Source organism: Sinohyriopsis cumingii, chromosome 9, assembly GCF_028554795.1.
Source record: "Sinohyriopsis cumingii isolate HCF-2022 chromosome 9, ASM2855479v2, whole genome shotgun sequence".
In the NCBI taxonomy this organism is placed as follows: domain Eukaryota; kingdom Metazoa; phylum Mollusca; class Bivalvia; order Unionida; family Unionidae; genus Sinohyriopsis; species Sinohyriopsis cumingii.
In genome coordinates, this window is record NC_142969.1 from 33,884,581 (window position 1) to 33,910,529 (window position 25,949).

Consider the following 25,949-nt stretch of genomic DNA (forward strand, 5'->3'; position numbering starts at 1 on the left):
TACAACTAAACCATCACTTTTCCCTTGAACTCTCACTTTCATCAAATCCTTTATAACCTATACTGAATTGGTGGGCCTATTTTACAGTGCGATTTAAATTTAATGTCTTATAACGGTTGAGCATATATAGAAAGACTTCAAAAAAGTAAGATCTGCCTAAACAAAAAGCGCATATTAATGTACGTCTTCTTTATTTTTATCAGATAACCATATCATTAAACACTGTTTTTGATACTGTATTCTGTTCACTTCTGTCAATAGGTACATGTACATCGGTGAAAACGAAACTAATCGCAGTTTATAAATTCACAGAAATTGGGACTGTCCTACCACGCATAGTCGTTACAGGACATTGTTCCTGTACTTAAGTCATTCTGTTTGCAACTTTATAACAATCTACCTACAAATCTCCGCACCCTGCAACACGATATCCTGTACCAATCAAGAGCGAAACAAACAAAAACGTGTCAAATCTTGTTCACATTTACCTGTCAGGAAGTGTGCCATTAACTTGGATTATTTAATGTTTCGGAGAATATATCGTTTTGTTATATTCGACATTCACAAAACAAAATATCATCTTCATTATTGTATTGTGATGTGAAGAGAAGCACATAAAGGTAAGAAATCTTAGCTTATTTGAGGATTCCTCCCACGAGGACACATTCATAACTAAAATAAAAAAAAATCAAATTGTAATCCATTTAATTTATAATTTATATATTATATATTTGCAAAGCGAATCAATAATTGTCAATTTCTATCAATGAGAAACTCATATTTTTGCCTATTATATTAGTAGTATCTATTCAAATTTACTATATTTTTGCATTGAGCACACGTTATTTGTACATAATTTTCAGTATATAAATATTAATACAAAAGAGATTGCTTGAACTCTATCGCAGATACATGTTTACATCATGTTCATGTCATAGCTTATATTTCAGTAATATATTACCTGTGGAAGATATTTAATATCTTAGAACTTAGAAAGAAAGAAAATGCGGAAACGGAATTGATCACAATAATTTCAATTCCATATCATCCCAATTAGTAGACCTAGTTATTATTACCCTATCCCAGCCGTTATTATCGTACTTTATGGAAAATATTAAATTATCTAGTTTCTCACGGACAGTTAAAGTTTATACATATACTAAAATGGTTTTACAGGTTTTCCATTCGGCGTGTACAAGATCATGCATGTTACCGTCAGGTGGAACATATGTTAATGATTTTGTCTGGGAGATGAATAGTGTATAATACTTTTAATAATGTCCCGCCTTGGAAACCAATTCACAAACTTTGCAAACGTATAGTGTTTCGGCATGAGAGGTGTGAATATGACTGTATAATGTCAGAAGCACTTACTCTCCTACCCCCCCACTCACCCCACAAAACAGGCCATTCACATTATTCCGTGTAATCACTTATTAGAGATACATAAGCAAGGAAAAGATAGTACATGAAATAAATGTATTTTGTGTGACCTTGCGTTTGTCTTACTGCCTTTACTATTTGTTTCCTAGTTTAGTTTTCTCTCAAGTATATGTCATAACTTTAAGAAGTCCATGTGAACGCCAGAGGTTGGAAATTTCTAGGAATATGGTATTACTGTTGCTTTTAATTGAATCAGGTGTTTCACCAAACACTATAACATTCAAAAGACTGTTTAACAACCGCTATGTACATGACTGTCAAGATATAATAGCATAATGCTTTACACAATACATTCATACATTCTAATATAGTTCAAGTTTACATTTACGTTATGTATCAATTGTAGCAGAAAGGAGTTTTTAAAAGTTCTTCATTTACTATGTATTTCATTTATTTGCATGTATTGTTTGTCAGTCATTGTGGCAGCATATAGGTACAAGTGCTTAGATATACATTAAGGATATTTTGTTATTAAAATACTTTGGGGGTCCTTTAAGTTAATATTCCAGTTATTTCCATGCATATGCCTGTAAGTCTATTCCAGAATTATAATCTTGGTTTTGGTACATAGTAGTTAGTTTTATTTTATTTTTCATTATATTTTGTATTATTGTTTGCGGATGAATATATTTCATTTGGCTTTACAAAAGAGAGATAGGATATATTTTCAATACTCTTTGTAATATATTATTTTACCAGTGCAGATATGGCCATCTCCAATTTAGCACACACAGACCTGATACATTTACATTACTCCATTTACATACATGCCAAAGTGGGACGCGTATTCCGGAGTCAACATGCTGCACAAGTTTCGTTAGGAGTTGGGTTACTTATAATCATATTGTATTATTCGCTTGGATAATGATTTGTTTCTATTCATTTTAAACTTGTTGTAATCGTATTATTTACTCTTTTGCTTTCTTTTCTCCTTCCGAAACCTTTGTATAAAGACCGAACCTTTCTAAATTCTTCTTAAATTAATTACTGTGGCTATTTTCGTTTTAATCCAGTATCTCATTAGGTGAATGTAGGTGGTCAATGATTGTTTACTTTGCTGGTGAGTGAGGCAGTATGCATCTTAAATTAGCTATATTTGAATGTAGTGTTATATAAGGCTAGATGCAAAGTTCAAAGGAGATACTATAATTATTTATATGACATTATCAATTTATAAAATTATCACAATATTCAATATTAAGTAAACAAATCACATAAGTCAACGCTTATTCAACCTCATATTTCATTTAGCAAAAAAGTGATTTAAGCAAAGATATTATAAATTAATATAAATTCCTTTAACCAAAACATAATAAATACATATTTAGTACAAATAATTCTACAATTTGCATCACAGTGTTCATGCTATAACATGATATTTTATCAGTTGTGCATCAAACGTGATATTGTCGGTAATTGGGATAATAGAAGACGGCTTCTTAATGTTTTCAAGCTGCCGAGCGAAATAATTCGGATTGTAGCTTGTAGAAAAAAGCAAAACTATTGAATATGGTATTCTATTTTCACCATACCAGTTTAACTAACATTTAGGCAAGGTGAAATATGATCGCTTTACTGAGGTTTTAGTCATATGCAGTTGAGCAATTTCTCCATAGCAGTTATTTAAAACTTATTTATAGTAAAGATAAACCTTTAAACGTAAACAAAGTTAAACATAATGCAAATAATTACTACCAAGTGAAACAGGTAATAAAAATAGTTCTTGGAAAATATTTTGTTCAGATGACACAATAACGACTATTTCGTTTGAATCGCTATATAATGTCACGTTTACATATATTGGTACGTTACCCTGATAACACCAGCTAGCGCTGGCGATGGAATTTAACACTGACTCGTCACTGAAAGCCTCACACAGAGTTAATATTATTATATTTGTCAATGTATTAACATAATTTACAATTCACTATAATGAGTATATGTGTAAGGCAACATGCAATAGCATATGTCAGAGTGCATCTGGGCATACACTAATAAAGACGTGAAAGTTCACATATGGACTAATGTGAATAGCTGAAGCATACAAAACTTGCATACAGTTGTATGTATTTGAGGTAATTTAAAATGACATAAACACAGAACCCAACAAGATAACGCAATGTATGTCCATTATTTGAAGATACATACCTTGTGAAGGTTAAATTGACTTAAATAAAACATAAATGTATCTATAGCAATGTATATGCTGTTTGGGTCATTGCAAAATATATAATTATGTTGGCAATAAAGCTATATAAAAGCCGGCATCATCACCAGTAAGCATAACAATATGAATAAACACACATATACACATGTAAATAATGCTTTGCCGTTTAGTTATGCACCAGAAAATTTACCATCTAGCAAAATTATGTTATATAATAGTCGACTCTCCTTCTCTCTCTCTGTCTCTCTGTCTCTCTGTCTGTCTCTTTATTTATCTCTCTATGTCTGTCTCTTTCTTTATCTCTCTATGTCTGTCTCTCTCTCTATGTCTGTTTGTCTGTCGGTCTATCTGTCTGTCTGTCTCTCTCTCTCTCTCTCCCCGTGACATTTACGATTACTACGTCAAGAAGGACACACTGACTATAGGTGACACCTTTCAAAGAGTTAACGAATGTCTGTATTACGGACATGACAAAATCAATATGATGCTCATTCTTTATATGTACTGTCCAATATATATTGCTGGTTCCGGACTGTATAACTTATAAACTTCACATCATATAGCTTACCCATGTGGAACATTAGACATTCTTTCACTGGAACATAAAGGAAATTTAAAAGATAATGAATTTACCACAACCATAGAATTACATGCTGTACATCATCACTTTAATCAAATTATATAGTTGCAAGTGTTGTGTTTATGTGTTAATGTATACACATTGTAGCACATATATTAGGATTAAAAAGCTCTTGTATAATCAATAAAAGAGAGCACAAAGTTTAACAGGTAAATAGCAATATCGGTACGGGTATTAGTCTGGTCAGGAAGTACTGCAACCTGTTAAGGTAGACACATTCCTGGATAAATTAAAGTCTCCCTAGTAGTGTAAATAATTTTCTCGGTTTAGCTAACTAAACATGCATGACAATGTGTAATGCTATTTCGTGTCTAATAAGCATTATTTTAAATACAGTTGGAGAATGTATTTATTTAACAGTTTATATCATTGTGTTTGTTACCTCATAAATGAAGGTATACTATTTCCTACTAAATTTATAAGTTTAAAAACAGCAAAACAAGTAATAAAAATAATCGAGCAATATATAGTTTGCTGCTTTAAGAACATTATGAAACCTTTGGTAATCTTGACAATAATTATAGAATTGGTCTTTTTTGTATCATTATAATAAGCTGTATATCATCTTTGTTTCGTTAATTATAAAGCTCGCACCATTTCCAACCTGGCTCGAACATCTTACTTACATATTTTATCAAGATCTTTTCACGTATGTTGCTCCATAATCTTTTGAATATCTAACTTGTGCAATAAGGATAGCCGCAGCAGGTCTTAAAATATTTACAACTGGAATATGAACATCACGATTACTTCCAAACATAAATATATTAGATGAATAAAATAAGATGATATTGTATCTTACTTTGCTACATACAGTTTAACCAGCAATATTCCACTACTCGCAACAGTATAGTTTGAATAGGAAATATATTGTTTACATTTTAATGTAATATTTTTTTGTGGCCATATACGGGTTTGCATAACATACAAAATTAAATTAACGTTACAATCATTGATAATGCACACTGGGTAACGGCTTTATGGTGTTTGCTGTCTTCTAAATTAAGAGTCACGAAATGACTTATGTTTTGTTATAATCTGTATACCCCGTAGTTTGTGCTTGAAAACATTTTAAATATGGCTCACCTTAAAATAAAATTTTAATAAAATGTGATGTTTTTCTCCATTATTCGTATGTAGAATATTTATCTGCAATCTGTGATTTTATATTAATTAAACACTTATCGATGTTATTGTATTTAGGACCTTCCTTATGTACTTATCAATATAATTGCGATTTTTGTTTTGGGTTAAATATCTCTAGCTTGTTAATATTGATATGATGGCTAAAGTGGTTTAGCTGTCAATCTGACAACCTTGGCTTTCCAGGTTTTCTTTTTAATAGTCGTCTTGTTGCATTTTCAGCCTCTTTTTACCAAAACTTTTTGTCCGCCCGGATTAGGTAGACACTTGCCTAATTAAATTGATAGACCCTTTAGATCCTTTGCATATATTTAGTTACCTTAGCAGAGTGTTTATTAGACATTGTCAGATTTTGGTTGTTCGTTGGACTGCCGATGTTGCTACCATGGCAGGTCATTTGACTAATATTGTCGTTGGGTTTGTTGACCTTATGTTTTACATAGAAGCTTCAAAAACATTTAGAAGAACCTTTCAGAAAATACAATGACTTAAAATTTGTTTATATTGTTTTTGATATATGGGTTTCTTTGGTAATTTTCATAACATTTAAATAATAAAGAAAAAAGACAACAATTACAGGAACAATAGACAAACAAGAGTTCCAACGAGACCTTACACAGCCGGTGGCAAATACGGTACTTAAACACATATATAAGGAAGTAAACAATATTAAGTATTAAATAATCACTGAAGAAAAAAAAAACAATTTTAAGATTCATACAAGTATTCTTTCAACCAATATCACTACCTCAACCACAAGGAAACAATAAGGCAACAGTGTTTCGTTTGGTTCCTAATCTCTTCATCGATACGCTAGCAAAGAATCCTTTAAAAATCTTCAGTGTAAATAAAGAAAAGTGCTAAATCAATATCTGATAATTTATAAAGAGTAATAATTTTAAAGTTGACATTGCTTACTCAGCTTACTTTTGTCCATCCACTGACAGTTGCATAAGGCGTAATCGATGAATATATATAAATCTTACAAATTCACACGATTTTGTTCAGAGATAATTTAATATCATAAACCTAAAGTATTCTATAACAATATAGTCATATCGTAAATCAAATATTACCTGTACAGAAAAATCGAAACCGGAAATTTGCATTTCCTTATAGGCATGTTTAAAGGTGTGGCGCTAACAAATTTGATGATAGTTACTCTTCTTGATCAGTTGAGACTTAAATTATTAGAGTCTGTAACGTTCACGTTTGTTTTACATTCATTAATTCTGATGAGCTATATGTATAGACATTTGACAGGTGAGAAATTTGAATTCGTTGTACATGTGAATTAGTTTTCATTCTTCTTCTTCTTCTTCTTCTTCTTCTTCTTCTTTTTCTTCTTCTTCTTCTTCTTCTTCTTCTTCTTCTTCATTTTTTCTTTGTGTCATTATTAGTAATATTATTATCATTATCATTATTATTATTATTATTATTATTATTATTATTATTATTATTATTATTATTATCATCATCATCATTATTATTATTATTATTATTATTATTATTATTATTATTATTATTATCATCATCATCATCATCATCACCATCATCATCGTCACTAATAGTTGTAGTAACAGTATCAACTAGTTGATGTTAAACAATTTACATTCACTATATTTAAACCCCAAATTGTATAGATCAAGTAATACTCTCAGAACAGGTTGTAACTTTGCCGCATGAAACCTGTTCACCTCAGGTATTATATGGTATTGTAAGAAAAGTGTAGAAAAAAGTAATTCCTTTTGTGGTGGTGGATTTAGCATTAGAATATTATATGAAATATTTGTTGTTAAACATTGGTGCTCGATGAGTATATAAAACGTTAAGAAAAGGTTGGCTGATAGAACGATCTCACCTTTGTTTTTTCGTCTGAAGTTTTAACTGACCAGACCTCTTTACAGGCACTCAGTTGATCAGTTCAAATGATTTAAGAATATTGTAAGAAACTCCTACTCAAGGTTTTTAGTGTTGTACCTTTGATACCGTAGAACATTATTTATCAGAATATCTATGGATCAGTGCAGTGAAATGAAAATGTTTTGATGCTGTAGAACATTATTTATCAGAATATCAATGGATCAGTTCAGTTTAAGGAAAGAACATGCAAATGTATACAACATAAAAGAAATAATATTTATGTTATTGAAAACCCCTCAGAAAATATAAATGATCTGCTACCGTGTAATTAAAAAATAACCTCACTCATCTAAATCGCCAAATGTTTAAATGAAATTATTTGAAAATATATAGAAGCTTTTTCTGTTGGAGTCCAGACATGAAATTTTCAAATAAATCTGTATCCTTCTGATAGAAGGCACACATATTGTCGTTTCTGTATATTTTAATAAGGCTTATGGCTGAAAACAGGCACTTTTAAGAATATTATAATTATGAAAAACCATGACGTACTTCTTGCAAGTCATGCCTCACTATATGGGATTTGCTATTAGATATAAAATATGCTGATATGGTTATAGGGGCAGGCAGGAGGACAGACCATAAAGTAATCGGGGTTGACAGTCTATATAAATATATAGCTGTAGCACTTGCGATGCAATGCAATCATTATTCATTTATTGGAACTTTAAGAATAATTTATAGTATTTAACTTTGGCAAATTGTATGTGCATTGAAAATCAGCGTGTCTGAATTGTACATACTATTCTGTCCATCGTCATTCACATAAATGCTGGTTTGAAAATTTAATTTGCACTAGACAAAGCATCAATGTACTCCAAACATTGATTAGGATCCTTTTTATTTGCTTGAGTCAATTCGGTCAATTAAAACCACTGCTGATAAACATGTTTTACTGTATATCTGGGATTTGTCAAACTTGTCTATCACGTGTTTAATTGTGTCAACAACCTAGATTCGTGTTTACCATATAATCACAGTGAATGTATGGGTCAGTTTTATGTTAATTTTTTATTGAAGGTATGGTGAATTTATACGATACCGGGAATAATGAATCAATTTATGATCTTGATGATCAAATATTTTTTTCAAAGTTTCAATGTAAACATGACATTGTGTTAAGGACACTAGGATACAAACAGGTTCGCACTTACTCAAGGGGAGAAAACAGGTGTTATCATGTTTGTTCAACGTGGTTGATATTGAGTGCTCTACCTTGGATAATTTTAAATCTCCGTCATCTAAGGGAAATAAAGAAAAACTGATTGAAAGAAAACAGGAATAGAATCATCAAATATTCAGTTACTGGTGCCATTATTTTAAACACTCTCAAATTTTCCTCCTGAAACCGCATTTGGTTCAATAGCATGATTATATGTTGTATAATGTAAAACGTGTCAAACTGTAGACCATAGTACGGTTCCAGTTCACGCCATTGGAATACACTACTCCAAAAGATGCATCACTCTTAACATTCAACTTGATGAATCAAAGAGCTCCAACGATTAGAGGTCATTCAGTGTAAAAAGATCACAATTTATTCAGATTTATGACAACTATGCGAGTAAACTATGCCAATTTTTGGGATGTTCTATAAATGTTTTCTTACCTAAAACTTACACCGAAAATTCGCTTATATATTTGTTTTGCTTAAATATCTGCATGATAAATTTACTGAATACCAGAGGTAGCATGATGTATTCCTGCAGTTATTCACCTCTGACAATACTCTAAAACACATCACTCGTAGAAAATGCAAATAGGGATTTTGCATCGACACGATGTATGTTGTTGTGTCCAGGAGCTCTGACACCAAGTATAAAACAAATATATGCATATTCTTGAATATGTATTATCAATTAATACTAATGGGAACGAAGTGGGATGATACTATTAGGTATATATTGAGTACTAATGTGCCATAAAGCACAGTCTTTAATAATATGTTCATACATATTATGACAGCCTTGATAAATGTTCCAGAAATACACAACATATATATTAACACGAAACAATCATATACTTTGCTGTTTAATCAGTAAAGATAGCGTGATATTTCAACATTCAATTTCGACCACACATCGTTTAAACTGGTCCAAACCACACTCACACTGGAGCAAAGGTCGGTCCATTTTTTCTGCCTATGCCGCCCTCCTCCTAGTAGAAAAACAAGCTTTCTGACTCCCTCTTTTTGGAGCAGGTTCCGAATCTCCTCGACTATGGAAATTCGATATGTGGCAACCTGATTATTTTTGGAGATTTCAACTTTCACTTTGACTGTCCCGGAAACCAAATACATCAAAACGCATAGATTCCATTGATATTTTCAACCTCAAACAGTCAGTTAACCAAACCACCCATAAACATGGTCACATTTTACACAGGATTCTTCATAGACCTGATGATACCATTGTACAGTCCTCCCTGGTATCCCATAACCTGGCATCAGATCATCTCTGTATTATATGCCATCTTGACCTATCAGTCCCTAACCCTCCACCTTTGTTTGCTACTAAGATAAACCTCCGTATGATAAATAGAACCCAACTAATGCACGACATCAAAGCTAACCTAACAACTTGCTTACCTCCTACAGCAGAACAATTCGATAACTGCCTACGTTCATTGCTTGAAAAACATGCCCCAGCTACCAAGTACAGAGTATCAATTCAAAAGTGTTTTCCATGGTATAGCAGTGTTAGGGACCAGCTTTGCACTGTTAAAAGAGACCGCCGTATAGCTGAGAGGCTTTGGCTTTCCACAAGACTCACTGTCCACAAGCAAAGCTATGAAGCCGCTAAGAAGAATGTCACACATATATTCCATGCAGCGAATGCGCCCACTACACTAATAAGAGCATGGAAAGTTTCAGCTGCAAAAAGCTCTTCGAGATTACTAACAAGCTAATGTCAAGGAACAAATGTACACCACTTCCAACTACCTTCTCTCCAGTCGCCCTTCCGGACCTGCTTGCAAATTTCTTCCGTGACAAAGTACAAACCATTAGAGATAAGCTTGACACCACAATTTCAATTTCCTCGTCGTCACCATACAGTTTGGATACAGAATTTGAGTGGCAACCATTAGCAGCATTTGAACCTGTGTCTATGGATTTCGTACGTACAATCCTGATGAAGGGTGCACCACAGTCATGTGAACTTGATCCAATTCCAACATAACTGCTGCTTGAGTGCTTAGATCCAGTATTGCCTTCACTAACTGATGTTATTAATACCTCTCTCTCATCCGGGGAATTAGCATCATTTTTCAAAACTGCCATTGTAAAGCCTCAACACTAGACCATAACGATTTAACTACCGCGCAGTTTCTAATCTCCCATTCATATAAAATATCAAAGAAAAGGTTGTTCTATACCAGCTTGTATCTGATCTAAATTCAAACAGTCTTTTTGCAATGTACAATCTGCATACGGCCCTTGCCACAGTACTGAAACTTCTATTCTAAAAGTAGTTAAGGACATTCTATCTGTTTTGGATAGCGGAAAGATTACAGTCCTCACCCTCCTTGATTTGTCTGCAGCATTCGACACAATAGACCATGGTATATTATTTCACCGTCTCCAGCATGTATTTGGCATTCATGATACAGCCTTACTGTGGTTCAAGTCCTACTTGGTCAACAGGACACAAATTATATCTGCAAATGGAATACACTGCAACCCAGTTGATCTATGTTGTGGTGTTCCACAGGGATCTGTTCTTGGACCTGTTCTTTTCATTCTGTACACTCAGTCGCTCTCAAGTGTCATAATCATCCAGTGTCTCACCAATTTTACGCTGATGACACCCAAATATTCAAATCTAGCCACCCAACTGAAGTTGATGCTACCATCCAAGATGTTGAGAGGTCCATTTCTGATGTGAAATCATGAATGACATGTAAATAGCTGCTGATGAATGATGCTAAAATGAGGCCATTCTGATCACAACACAAATACTTTCTAATTCATATCCTCTACCTCAAACAATGAATATCAGCAACATCAACATTAAATTCACACAATCAGTACAAAACCTAGGTATTAATCTGGACAGTGCTCTCACATTGCACCAACCTGTCATGAAACATATGCAAGGCTGCATATCTTAAGCTGAGACGCATCAGTTGAATTCGCAAAAATCTTTCAGTTGATGCGACTAATACACTTGTGTGTTCATTAGCACTTTCAAGACTGGACTATTGTAACTCAATTATGTCTGGTTCATCTCAAAATCTGCTTCAGAAACTTCAAAAAGTTCAAATCACAACTGCTCGGATCATCCTTAGAGTACCACGATCAGAGCACACCTCCCCGCTGATCTGTACCCTACACTGGCTATCCATTCGATCCAGAATCAAACACACAATTTAATCTATGTGCTACGTTTCACTGTCGGACTCTAGTCCAACATACCTATCCGACCTCACCCATGTTTATACACCGGCAAGAGTCTTACGCTCCTCATCTGCCAATCGTATACTCATTATTCCCTCTATGAAAACAAAGTCATATGGACAGCGTTCTTTTGCATAACAGGGCCCAGCAACGTGGAATGAATTGCCCACTGAACTTAGAAACAAAGACACATTGATCACATTAAAGAGTGCTCTCAAAACTCAAGTATTTCGACTGCAAGAACAAACTTAAAGACCTAATAATGCTTCCTACCTTAAATAATCTCAGCATATTTTTTTCATGTTTTCTAATTTTATGTTGTTTGTTTTTGTAATCATATCATTATATGTATTTTATCTTATATGTGTTGTCTAATGTTGTAAAACGCTTAGAGCTTCTAAAGATTAGGCGCTATACAAAGTCATCATTATTATTATTATTATTATTATTATTATTATTATTATTATTATTATTATTATTATTATATTGGCACCGATAAAGCATTGTGAAGCGTTATAAACCTATATTTCATACCATGTGCTGATTTTCTCACATAATAGAGAATGTGAGAAATGTGCTGATATCAAATATGTACAGAGAATCATATTTCTAATCTTTCTGTCCCTTATATTTATCAGCAAGTCTTTTTTTAAAGTAAAGATTACTACGAAAACGAAAATACAAGGTCAATAAAGCCAAATCAAAGCCTCTAATCGACCGAGATTTATCTAATTTGGTTAGCTCATTCTGTTACTTTATTTTCAGCGCTTGTGGTTTAAATTTTGTATGCATTATGGTTTACTTTCCCGGACACCCAATTTGTCTCGTCACCCTCCATGCCGGTGTCTCTTAACCAAAACTGTTATTCCGACCTACACGATATCGCGACCGATGATCATGTATTGTGATAAATCCGTTTTGGGGTAGCTTTAGCTTTTGAAAAGAAGTTTTTGAACGTAATCTTATACATATCTCCTGAAAAGGAAATATGATGAATATTTCGCAGAGTATGTGTATCGACTCCATTAAATACACCTAATATATTGCAATTATCTCTGACCATTTTAGGAATGTGTTTATACACATTATTATGATAATAATGGAATCGATGTATTATAGCCAAGAGGATATTGGAGGGGTAGAGCAGCGATTCGTAAACTTGCTGATGCATCAAATGTCACACTTTCGGATGCTGAAAATTGATCAGCACGACAAGCAATATGGCACATTTACCTACCACCATCTAAAAATCTCATTACTCGCATTTTGATGTCAGCGCTCCCGATAAAATTCATCAGGCAGATATTTTGTTTGATACGTTAAAACTGGTAGACGTCAATGACGTACATACAAATATGCTTTGACTGTCTTTGACAATGCAAATAGGTATAAAGAAGCAGAACCACAATCAACTAAAGCAGCAACATAATTTGCATCTGCTTTTGAACGAAGTTATCAACGAGGACCATTGCGATGGCCACAGTTGCTACAGGATGATTCCGGCAAGGAATGTTTTGGTTTCAGTGTCATCTCTGATACAAAAATCATAACGCCAAAATTAGACGAGAACACACAGCAATTCATTGCGATCATGAAATTTGTTGAACAATTCAATCGAACACATGTCAAGCGTTTATTTGGATATCAGTATAGGCAGGACATATCCCTGAACAAAGGTAATGTGACTGTAAGATATTTATATGAACCTGGTGAACGTGAAGGTGGTAAACAAAGAGCAACTGATCCATTATGGAGTGTCACCACACATACAATTTTCAAATTGGTAAGATCTATGGGTAAACCTGCAATATACAGACTAGACTGAACTGCTCCTCAGCGTGGATTTGTACGTGAACATTTAAAGTAAATCTTGAGGAAACACACTTGCCACCGCATTAACGTTTGTGAACTCTGCTCGTCGACGTCGATTACATTCAATACAGGTGAACATCACATTTCCGCATGTGTGACTAACACTACGTTTAATTAATATTTTAATAATGCCACAACATTATTGTGTTACAGCGCGCACAACAATTATTCTGTCTTTTTTCAGTATCATGAATAATCAGCATAGAGATAAACGCCGCTCTTATTTTATTTGTCACATTGTTTATAACTAGCTGATTGTTTTCTTATTAAATTGACGTCATTGCTAGCAGATTGAATATTATTTTCATTTGAAGGCTATGATAACCTTTTGCAACTGAGAAATGCATCTGACTCGAGACACTGCAAGATAAACTTAATTTGACCATTCAATATAACCACCAACAATCCAAATATTATTATCCGAAATAGTTAATCGTTGTGAAGAATGAAACCCGATAACATATCCTAGCGTCCATGGAGTTGTGTCTATTGTTAATGCGCTCTCGACAGCACTGACATGAACTAATACAATATCATTTAACACAAGATATTCTTTACTATCGCAACCTGGAATGTCAACGTTGATATTTTGCTGTCGGGTATCAGCTGGGCGATAACGAAATGGTACAGGTAGATTTGAAATTCTTTCTTTATGTAACATAAATAATTGCTGTTGAAGTGCACCACGATCTATCTTTCTACTTGCAATTATCAGATCATTTCGTCTCCACAAATTACTAGCATCATTCATATGAGTTTCTGAAGTAATCTCACGCATTTTTTCACACTGAACGTTATTTGGTTGTTGTCTGATTAGTTTTATAAGCTTTCTTCATTATGGATCAAGCGATCTATGCTCTTCAGTTATCACCTCATAATGATCTACGACTATTCATGTGGGAATGATCCAACAAAAGGTGGTGGTTGACCATGATCACCAAACATGATAACAACAGTATATTTAGTAAGTAACAAATCAAGAAATATTTGTATTGTCTCCAGAGACACTGTTCATATTTCATCCCATAAAAAAGTTAGTAGAATATATTTCTCATCAATTCGTTCAGGATTCCATGTAGCTCCCTTCCATCGGAAGAAGCTGTGATAAGTATGGAATTTAAATCCTCGCTCGTTCATTGCACTGGCGAATCATTATATGGGTGTCAGATCAAAATCCCCTGAAAAGATGTTCTGGAATAATTCAATGAAATGTATTGTTTTTCCAGAACTCAAGGCCCATTGCGATAAACTGTTTTATGTCTCCTCACATGATCTAAAAAGATGGTGCTGATGACAAGTCTGGCATCTGTTTATTTTTGTCATAATTATTCTTTATTTCAACGTCGGCAAATTGAGAACAACTTAGTATCTTTTCTCGTTTTATTTTCTCCATACGCCCCATGATGTATCAGCGCTGAAATGTAATTGTTCTAGCAATCCTGTATTTTTATTGATATGAAATGAATATGTGGCGACTCTAGCTGCGGTATCAGGAAATATGTTTATCATGAATAATAAATTTATCAAAATGTACGCGAGCATCGAAAATCTTAAATGCGTAAACTGTGGTTAGTCACCATCATTGTAAGTCACACTTGTAACGCTAAGTCCATTCGATAAGTTAACATTATTCAACTTATAAATGTCTTTCTCTCCGTTGTATCAGCAAGTATAAAATCAAATTGAGCATCGTCTATAATTAATCTTGTACAATGTCATTTATGATCATATGATTCTCCTTGCGTAAATGTACCATTTTTTTTCAACCAAGAATTTTTTCGAGTTTATTTCCGAAATATATCATATCAGGATTATCATCATGGGAATATTTATATTGTTGTGGTAACCGACATTTTTTGTGTGTACGATATGATCTAATTGCTTCACTTATAACCATCGATACCAATATTTGTATATAAAGCATATATCGTAACAAAGCGTTCGCTAACATGATTCCCTATCCGAACAACGAAAACAGGATGAAGGTTTTTCGGTGAAAATTCGAATGACACAATGCATGCAGATCCAGTTAAGTCAAAATCTGGTAAAGGTTCGTTTATCGCAACAGTGGTTATCTCGTGTGATGGAAGTCCAAATCTCCTCAAATATGCAGAACACTCTCCCATTCCAAGAAAACTTCCAGGATAACTTGCAGACATGTAAAACGGACTTAACACCATTATATTCGTATTAAGTATTCCATAATCGGCCTTGTCCGTATTGAAAACAACTACATTATATGTCTTCAAGAAAATCCAACCGTGATGGTTTCCTTGAATATTTGTTCTGATTAAAATGAGCAGCAACTAACGGAATGGTAAAACAATTACGCAGTAATTGTTCTGCACCAGCGGTATATTTCAACGCATGATTTAGTACAAATTGATCAGAGTTTCCATCATTGGAACTTTGAAACTGCTACGCGAATCCAGGATCGCTTTTACTGATATTTATGATAAAATCCAACATATCACCGTCATTGAATTGAACAGTTCGATTTCGTGGAAATATTGTTATATCTGAATTCCAGGCGTGTGCGTTTTTATCGTAGCTCTGCTTTTATAGTTCGATTCGTACAAAATCTCACGGGTAATATTCTAATCAGTTTGAAAATCTTCATATGTTTCACATTTCAGCCATGTCTTTGATGGACAATCCGGTATCTTTAGCTGTTTCTGCCCACTCACTAAATCCGTTAAACCGTTTCCACGTATCGCATTGTGAAGTTTTTTGTAACTCGCTCAGCTACGCAATTAACTCTTGACAGTTTCATCGGTTTGAGATCAGCAACGCTAGGTTTGTCATTCAGCGTATAGATCGCACAAATATCTGCATTCACAGGATGCGTTCGTTCATAATAAGGTCTGTCAACACCAGTCTATATTCCGGGTTTGGAATTGTTATTTAACTTTACAATGTATTCAGTGTAATGTAATCGAACAGGCTAACGTTTGTTAAGGGTAATCCATGTATCGACTATATCCACAATACATTTTATCATAATACAGTATCTTTGATTCGTCGAGATAATTAGTAATCGTCGCTGCTTTTTGGTCATTCATTGTAGCATCTACGTTTTGTATAATTCTGAATGTTGACCACACGTGAACCAAGCCATCGCGCGAAATTCGTTCTTGGCGACACGAATAATTTTAATCAGAGTTTTATTCGTCGGAACGACCAGAGCTCGCCTAGGCAAGTGAGAGGATATTATGTCAAGATCGAATCTAGCCTTAGAGGGTTTAATCGCAGATGGCCTCTCAAACTCTTCTATATTATAACACTGGACAACAAATTTTTACAAAAGTCATGTTACTGAAATAAAATTAGTCAATTCTTATCAATTTTTATGTGCTGAACACGAATATGACAGTCAAATTGCAAAATTGGCTCTAGTTTTTTGTAATCTGCAAGAAATTAATGTTTACATAACGAAATGCATTCCAATAGTAAAAGGTCAACTGTAATAGCCTACCTATAAAAAATCAAGTCATTGACTACATCTTAGATTTCTTCGCCTGTCTCTTGTACAGCTGTTCGGGAGCATCTCTGAGGAGTGTCCAGCAGTAGTCAGCCAGCATTGTAGTGGACCATTTTCCCTGGTATCTTTGTTCCATTGTTGCGATATCTTGATGAAAACGTTCGCCGTGTTCATCACTAACAATACCACAGTTGCTAGGAAAGAAATCCAAATGGGAATGAAGGAAGTGAATCTTTAGAGACATATTGCAGCCAAGTTTCTTATACTTCATCAACATGTCTTCTACTAGTTCCTTATAGTTTTCTGCCCTAACATTTCCGAGGAAGTTTGTAGAAACTAGGCGAAAAGCATTCCATGCTTGTTTCGCGTCACCTTCCAGCAAGTTGTTGAACCGGTCATCTTTGAAAAGCTCTCGAATCTGAGGACCCACAAAAACTCCCTCTTTAATCTTTGCTTCGCTGAGTCGAGGGAATTTTTCATGCAGGTATCGGAATGCTGGCAAAGTCCGGTCAATGGCTTTCACGAAGTTCTTCATCAAACCTAGTTTGATGTGAAGGGGTGGTAGCAAGATTTTCTGAGCCTCAACCAGAGCTGGGTGTTGGATATTCTTCTCTCCAATGGCTACATTCTGCCTGTGAGTCCATTCCTTCCTCATGTAGTGCATTTCCCTTGCTCGGCTATCCCACTCGCATAAGAAACACATGTATTTTGTATATCCTTGCTGCAGTCCCATTAAAAGGGCAACTACCTTCAAATCACCACAGAGGTGCCAGCTGTACTTGTTATACTCAATGGAATTCAGTAGCTGCCTTAAGTTATCGTATGTCTCTTTCATGTGGACAGCATACGCTACTGGAATAGATGGAAGAATGTTTCCATTGTGCAAAAGCACAGCCTTGAGACTCAGTTTCGAAGAGTCCACAAATAGTCTCCATTCTTGTGGGTCATGAGTGATTTTTAAAGCATTCATGAGGCCCTCAATATCGGAACAGAATATCAGATTACTTTCCTTTCTGAAGAAAGGCTCCAATTGCTGGTGGCGCTTTCGATATGCAGTAATTGTGACATCTTCTTCTAGAAGATTCCATTGTTGGAGTCTTGATCCTAGCAATTCTGCCTTGTTCTTTGATAAGTCCAAATCACGAATCAGGTCATTTAGTTCTTCCTGTGTTATTCTGTGTGGGGTTGATGATGCACCACAGTGAAAATCTGGATCACTGCATGCTGATGGACCAGGAGAAGAACAGGTCGACTCACCTTTGTCTTCGTCAGATGAATCAAGAGAATATTCTGCTGGAGGTTCTGGAATAGGAAGTCCCTCACCATGTGGAACTGGTCTCAATGCAGACGGAATGTTTGGGTAGACTATTCTCGACTTCTTTCACTTCGTTATTCCGCCGGAAAGAGGAGGAACCAAGCAGAAGTAACAGTCATTTAGGTGGTTGCTTGGCTCTCTCCACACCATTGGGTCTGCAAACGGCATTGATGACCTTTTGCAATTCAACCACTGTGAAAGCTGTGTTGTACATGTAGCACAGCATATATGCGGAGCCCAAGGCTTGTCTTGGTCACCAACCTTGCATCCGAAGTAAAGATGATATGCCTTCTTCACTTGAGAATTGATACTTTTCTTCTGGTTGGCAAATGTCACTTCCCCACAAATATAGCAAAAATTGTCCGCGGTATTAACACACTTTCGAGGCATTACTGTTCTTTAGTGTACGTAAATGGATAAAATAATAAGTTTTATGTAACAGTAGCTTGAACTGTCTCACACAACGTCTAAAATATTTTAAATGCTGAACCTATCTGATTGGGCTTTATATAGTACACTGCTTACGTCAGCTTCAGCAGCCGCCTGGCATTAGTATAATAGGCCTACACATGTATAGTACACTGCTGACGTCAACTTACTTCAGCAGCCGCATGGCATTAGTATTGCATTGCATCAGAAAATGATGCAATCAACTGTGGGTGATGTGAGCATGATGGTATTATGCAATGTTACATCATTATTCCGGATGTTGCTGCAGTCCTACTGGAGAAATTTACACAGTGAAACATAGAAAATGAGGTATATGAATATCTTCAAAACGAGAGCCAATACAAATTTTTCACGGTTATATTCGTGTTCGGCACACCAAAATACTACAGATTAGGGCCTTTTCAAGTCAGTAATGATTTCACTGTTGACCAGTGTAATTAAGGCAAATATATATTTAAATTAAAATGTATATATATATATATATATATATGTATATATATTTATAAAATCATTCATTCAAAGAATAGATGCAAATGGCTAATGATTGGTTTTACACATGCAACACGTTGGAAGAATACTTCTGGGACCAAAACTGTTTACGATGTGATGTTGGGGTTACAGAAGAAACGCAGTTGTGTATATATTGTGGTGGTTAAAACTAAAGAGAGCTAAAACGATATCATGATAAAAAGTAACTTCGGAAACAATGACAATATCCTCGGGATAAGAAACGCTGAAGACCATCTAGCCCGACTTTCAAAATGATTATTTTGACAAGTAATATTATTATATAATTGAAACAAAATGAATTTGCAAAATATCCCATCATCAAGAATTATAAAGCATCTCGAGATGGTAAATTTGAATAATATATCCATCAGGCTGAAGACTTTCTAATCTGAAAACGATGATAAATCATTGGGTCGATAAGCAAATATAGTAATAACAGTGATTAAATCATTTAATCTGAAAATTAATTCTGAAATATAACTATTAACAACAATGATACAATCATTGAATGAGAAAAAAAAATTGGAGTAATATACCCATCAATTTGATGTAATTATTTGTTTGATGATCTGAAAAATTATGGGCAATATACCCGTGAAATCTGTGAAATGAACCATTAATCTTAAATAATGATAATAACGATAAAAGCATTTTAAAATCAATGATAAAATCATCGAATATAAAATCGTTAATGAATATGACTATTAATCTGATTAATTTTGGTACAATACCCATCAATGTGATGAAATTGTTTGATAATCTGAAACGTTACGGGTAATATACCCATCCATCTGAAGAAAGTAGCCATTTGTACTCTGAAACAGATTATATAATATTTATTTCTATTCTCATACTTATTCAGAATCAAATAATAACATTTTTTTCCGCTTATCAAATTAAATTTAAGAATGTCCATAATTTAGAAACTAATCTATATTGCACACAATCGTAATAACATGTTCTCGCTGCAGCTCAGGGGTGAACACAAATCCGTTATGGAAGCGTCAATATTGTTCTGACGGCACTTTCAAGTATCTCTTTATTGTATACAAAACCTCTCACGTGTTGCTACATTATATAATACCACAAACATAATTGATTGTGAGGACTTCGACTCAAGAAATGATTTTGCATAATCGTCTACGAATGCACATAGAGATCAATATATAAAACATGATTTCTTAAATCAAGCAAGTATTTGCGTTGATCAGTACGTTTGAAATGTATCCGTGATAAGATCGGATCTTGGCATTACTAATAAACTAGATTAACGGGTTCTAACACGATCAAACATCCATGGAGTCCTTGAGGTGTGAACGCATAGAAAATATCTCCCTACTTGGCCTGACTTTATTTTTCAAGATCTACTTGATGACTGCCATCAATTGCTTCACATACAAGAATAACTGCAATTGTTGATGTGATGGTGACAACACCTGGTGACGACTTCCACCGTATGGATCTTTGTTGTGTCGGAGAATATTTCACTGGTGGGGCTATTTTTAACCATGCGTCAACGATTTGTGGAAATTATTAATCAATGATATCGTTGACGTTGACACGATTTCAGTAAAATTAGAAACTTGGTAAATCAGTTTATGATACTACCAGTACCTTTAAAAACTCATGTTGTGATTGAATGTTTGATGCCATCATTATACCAATTATTGGTAAATGTATATGTTGAATTAGTGACAGACTGTACAAATTTGCAGTTGGAAAATTTAAGATCATCTTCGATTGTATTTGTTTGTTTTATATGTGAAGGAATTTCACGAAGTTTATCAATGGGATACTATATTGCGTACTTGGCAAATTTATGCTCGCATTATAATTGACAACATTATCATCAAATACATTCTGATAATGTTAAAACGAAATATCACATAACACAATGAATTTTCAAATCCATAATATATATCTATGGTCCCATCTTCATTAAATTGAGCAACCTTTTTAGGTGCCAATCTCCCCCTTATTAAATATACCAACACGTCGTCATATGTTATAGAGATTACTCCAAAATATTTGTTTTCGTCTGAAAAATATTCACCGCGTTGCGGTTCTGGTAGTCTTTCATAAACATGTGCTATCTCTGGCCATGCTAACACATTTCGGATCGACGACTGGTATATATCGACGACATAGTCTGGAGTTTGCTCATGAACAGTGATATCTATTTTGGATTATTTATAGATCTGATTCAGCGCAGGAATTCATCTTGTATCTGTTCGATTTGATCACTGCTCGTATGTATGTTCACAACTTGCCAATCTGGGTTGCAATCAGGTTTATTTGATACGCAAATACCAATGACTTATTTGGTAGAAATCCTCCGAATGACATTGATCTGATACTTGGCGAGCTGTGATATAGTCATAAATGTGCTAGTGCTATATCCTTCCCTGAAATCTCAGCTGGAAATCTAACGCTGAACTCAGGATTGGATGAACTTGATCGTGGTTTATGACGGAGTTGTATTCGCGAAGATCTGTTGTAGTAATTATGACGATCTTTGCTCGTTTGACGACAGTATTATTATTTCTTAAATCGGAGGTCTCATATCGTTTTTCGTAGATTCTGACAACGTAATTGCCTCGTGGTAAATCTAAATCATTTCTGAAAATTATTGATCTGATATCATTTCATCGCTGAGACTTGACGATATCAACGAAGTTACTTTGGTGTATACTATCGTCGTTGTGTGTAATTTTATCTTATACTCGTTTATTTTATCAACCAGGCATGTATATATTTTTTCTCCATGATATTAAAAATACAAGCAACGTCAGTTTTAACGGCGACATCAATTCATATAACTGGTGCTATCAAGTATGACACTGACAGTGCGCAGATAATCGTTACTGTTCCAGGGATTACCGCAGATGCAGAGAATACAATTAAATAGGTACAAACGACACGTCTGCGGTATTTTGTTTTGTTTTACTGTATATTCATCGATGATATATTTTAGTTATGTATGCCACGAACACTCTTGCTCGTATCTGAAATGTTGAACATTTGGTTTTGTGTCATTATATCTTAAGTAGGTAGGAGTTTAGCTACTAATTCAAGGCACCAAAAGTACAAACGAGAATGACCTTTTCGTTGGGTTCAACCAGAAATTGTACCTCATCGTTTTGATCTTGTAACGACAACAATAAAGAAGATCCCGTTATTGGATACAGCCGTCAAATTGTGTTAGATGGCGTAAATCTTGTAACGCCGAGAAATGAGACCCTGCATATACTGGTAACATTAGCGCGATGTTTGACGGATTTATTGTGTGGTGACCGTAATGCTGAGCCAGACGCCACTATATAAAATACACTGTCGGTGATCCTTCTGATTTCGGAGATCTTAATACCGATAACTGTTAGCTTTCATAAGAAATCATCAACGATTTATTTTTCTTTTGCACAAATTTGTAAACGCGTTTATATGATTACAATATCCAGATCGAAATGTGCTCAATTCATCATTGATTGTCATTAAGGATGTCATCATCGTGATGTTGCTATTGTCAAAGTATTTCTTTATTGAAGTGTTATTCGTCGATTCTGGTTCTCTAAGACCAGTAATCTTGTTATTAGCCATATCGATAGAACCAGACATTTCATCACCGTTGGTTTGTAAACGAGTATTGATCTCAGTTATGGTCCTGTTGTTGTTGCTGTATACGTATGTTTTTGTTGGCACAAATTCATCTAATTTTGGTTCTTTCATATTAATAATGGTATTTTTGCTCATGTTGAGATTGCCATACATAATATCTTCAATTGTTCTGATACGTCGAGCAATCTCTCCCATGAGTGTTAACATTTATTCCTCCGAGTTTTTAATTTTACCGTTTTTAGTAAACAACATTAATTTATCGTCTGTCGCATCTGGAACCATCAGAATAATATCTGTCAAGGGAATGTTGCTCCTCTATAATGGTCCTTGTTTATCCTGAAAAACAACGATTTCATTTTAGTCCACATTTGCGAGACTCGAAATATCAGCGAGTTATTCCTTCAGATCATGATGAGTTGCATGTTTGGATGTCACATTTGGGCATGCCATGATTCTTACTGAGTGTACATATTCCCCAAAATTCTACCATTATACTTTAAGATATATTTAAAATGTTGGTTAAAGTGTTATATTCGTGCATGACTTGATGTGGTGATATTAGGGACCTTGACACAGCATCCATTATAGCAATTACTTCACGTCCATATATTTGCGTGACTTTATGTGGTGATATTAGGGACCGTGACACAGCTCCGCTTATAGCAATTACTTCACGATAACACATATTTGCGGATCCATTATTGTCTGTGTTGGTACTGTTTAATACCAGATTGTAGGAATATTACGTATTCCAGTGATCACATTTTTTTAGAAGTTCTTTTGATGGTGCCAACCCATACGACTCGAAATAAACAATTCGACGTGAATCAATCGCGTATGCAAACCAATGAGAACGTGGAACATAACTTTTATCGAGATTAAAGATACCAGTTTAACACGCATAAAACACCTCTGAAAGTTCTTATATGTATAGTGTAGCAGCATGAAGTAAATCAAAATTGGACATAGGACGAATCAACGAAATGTCCCAGGAAGTCTTAAACCCGTTCCTTACCAAGAATGGGGATTTCCTGGCAGTCTTAGAAATTTTCCTTTATTGAAAGTTTTTGTTCCGTGACCTGTTGCTTTCTTTAATGCCATATCACCAGCAGTTCCAACAGCGCTAACGGCAGCTGCTTTTGCAACGGCTGTGTCTACAGAAGCTATCACCGCTGGCATAACTTCAAAAAATGGAAATATACCACCCGTCTTAGCGATGTCTTTAATGGCAAACGCAGAAATATTACGTAGTACGCCGGTCTTTGGTCGTTTTGAATCGTTGTAGTACATAAGTTGAGGTACTGACAAAAATAGTTTATTTGAATCACCTTCGAGTTGTTATTTTTACCAAGTTTTTTTTTTAATATTCCACAGTTCTCTTTTGATACTGATTTTAGGTTTTGAATCTGATCAGGAGTCATAGTAACACTAACATGATGATATGACATTATAATATCATGATTCATTTAGTTACTGATCGCTCGCGATCCAATTACATATTATCTACTTGGGCATTAATGACTTTCACTCATCCCCAACACATTAAAGTAACATTCTTTTGTCTGAGAGTATGAGGGCGTTTGCTCTGTAATTAGCAATAAGAGTTATTGCTAATTATAGAGCAAACGCTCAACATTTTGATTCTGGTATGCATAAATCACAGCTAGATTTTACTACGCTGTATCCCATTTATAAGTGTTATTGTCAATGACAGATTGCCTAACTAAATTCAAATATTCCAATAGAGAAGTAATAAATAGGATACAGCGTTGTAAAATCTAGTTGTGATTTATGCATATCACAATCAAAATGTTGATCACGTCCCATGAATGGCATGACGTTTTTCGTGCAAAAGCTAATGGTGATGTTGGTGATTTTGCCGGCAAAGCATTCTCAGTAATTAAGGATAGACGAGCACCTAAGCCAGTAAAACTGCCCAGCACTGAAATTATGCCTGCAAATAATAGTAAATAATAAATCAAGCTGCAAAAAGAATCTAGCAGAGTTGGATGGTGTACCTCTGTCAGAAAAAGAAAATAACATAACTGCAAGTTTAATAGCAGGAAATGGACTTCGTGTGAGACGACAACAAATATAATCAAGTTATGTAATGATCCAACATTTGACACAGATACACCAGTCCTTAAGGACGAATCGGAGCGCAATTATCAATAGTATTCTTATGACGCACAAGAACCAAATCAGCGTGGACGAAATGAACTGCAGATTCATGATAGAAGAAAATAGTTCTTACTCAATGAAGTATTTATTGAACTAGAAGGTGAAATTGTAAAATCAAATGAAACTCAACATTGGGCTGGTGGTTTTGTTTCTGGTGTTGGCATAACAAGATCTCTTACATCGACAACCTCCTCGTTAGCTTTGTTAACACTCTCAAGTAATTGTTATATTTCTTCTCGCAATTGGGGTTGAACAGCAATTATTTCACCTGGAAGTTCTCCTATAATCGTTTTTTGTATTTTTCAGTTCTTTCTTCTATTTTTCCATTTGCTTTACCGGTTTGCACCAAAGTGGGAAGATCTGTTTTAGCGTTTGTAATTCCTACGATAGCCTTCGTAGCCAGTTTAAATAATTGTTCTGTATCATTCTGAAAATTCCCCTTGAGACCCCTGACGCGCTTTCAATTTTTGTTGGACAGCATCAAGTCCTAGAATATATTTGTTAATTGCCTTTAATCGCTCACGAGCTGGTCTAGCTGTGTGAGATTCCATTATTGATATAATAATAATTTAATTACAACACACCCACACAGTAACATAGCAGGTGACAACAAAAATTTAGTGACCGGGTAAGTAAACAAACACGCAAACAAATTGGAAAACACAAGCGTCAAAACTAAAGTAATATAACGAGGCTACCCAATTAGAGAAATCTCGGTTGGACAGAAGCTTCGGTTTGACGTTATTGACCTTTCGTGTATTTTCATTTTCGTAGAATGCCTTATTTTCAAGAAAAAGACTTGCTCCAAAAGTT

At 34.6% G+C, this 25,949-nt stretch overlaps 1 protein-coding gene across 1 annotated transcript in view; it reads left to right on the plus strand.

Moving 5' to 3' along the window:
• The first annotated feature begins 521 nt into the window (after positions 1-521).
• LOC149791513 (uncharacterized) overlaps positions 522-25,949 on the plus strand; it is an 83,400-nt gene continuing 57,972 nt past the window's right edge. The window contains exon 1 of the mRNA XM_089969439.1: positions 522-620. The gene's annotated coding sequence lies outside the window, so the exon portion shown is untranslated. The remainder of the gene's footprint in view (positions 621-25,949) is intronic.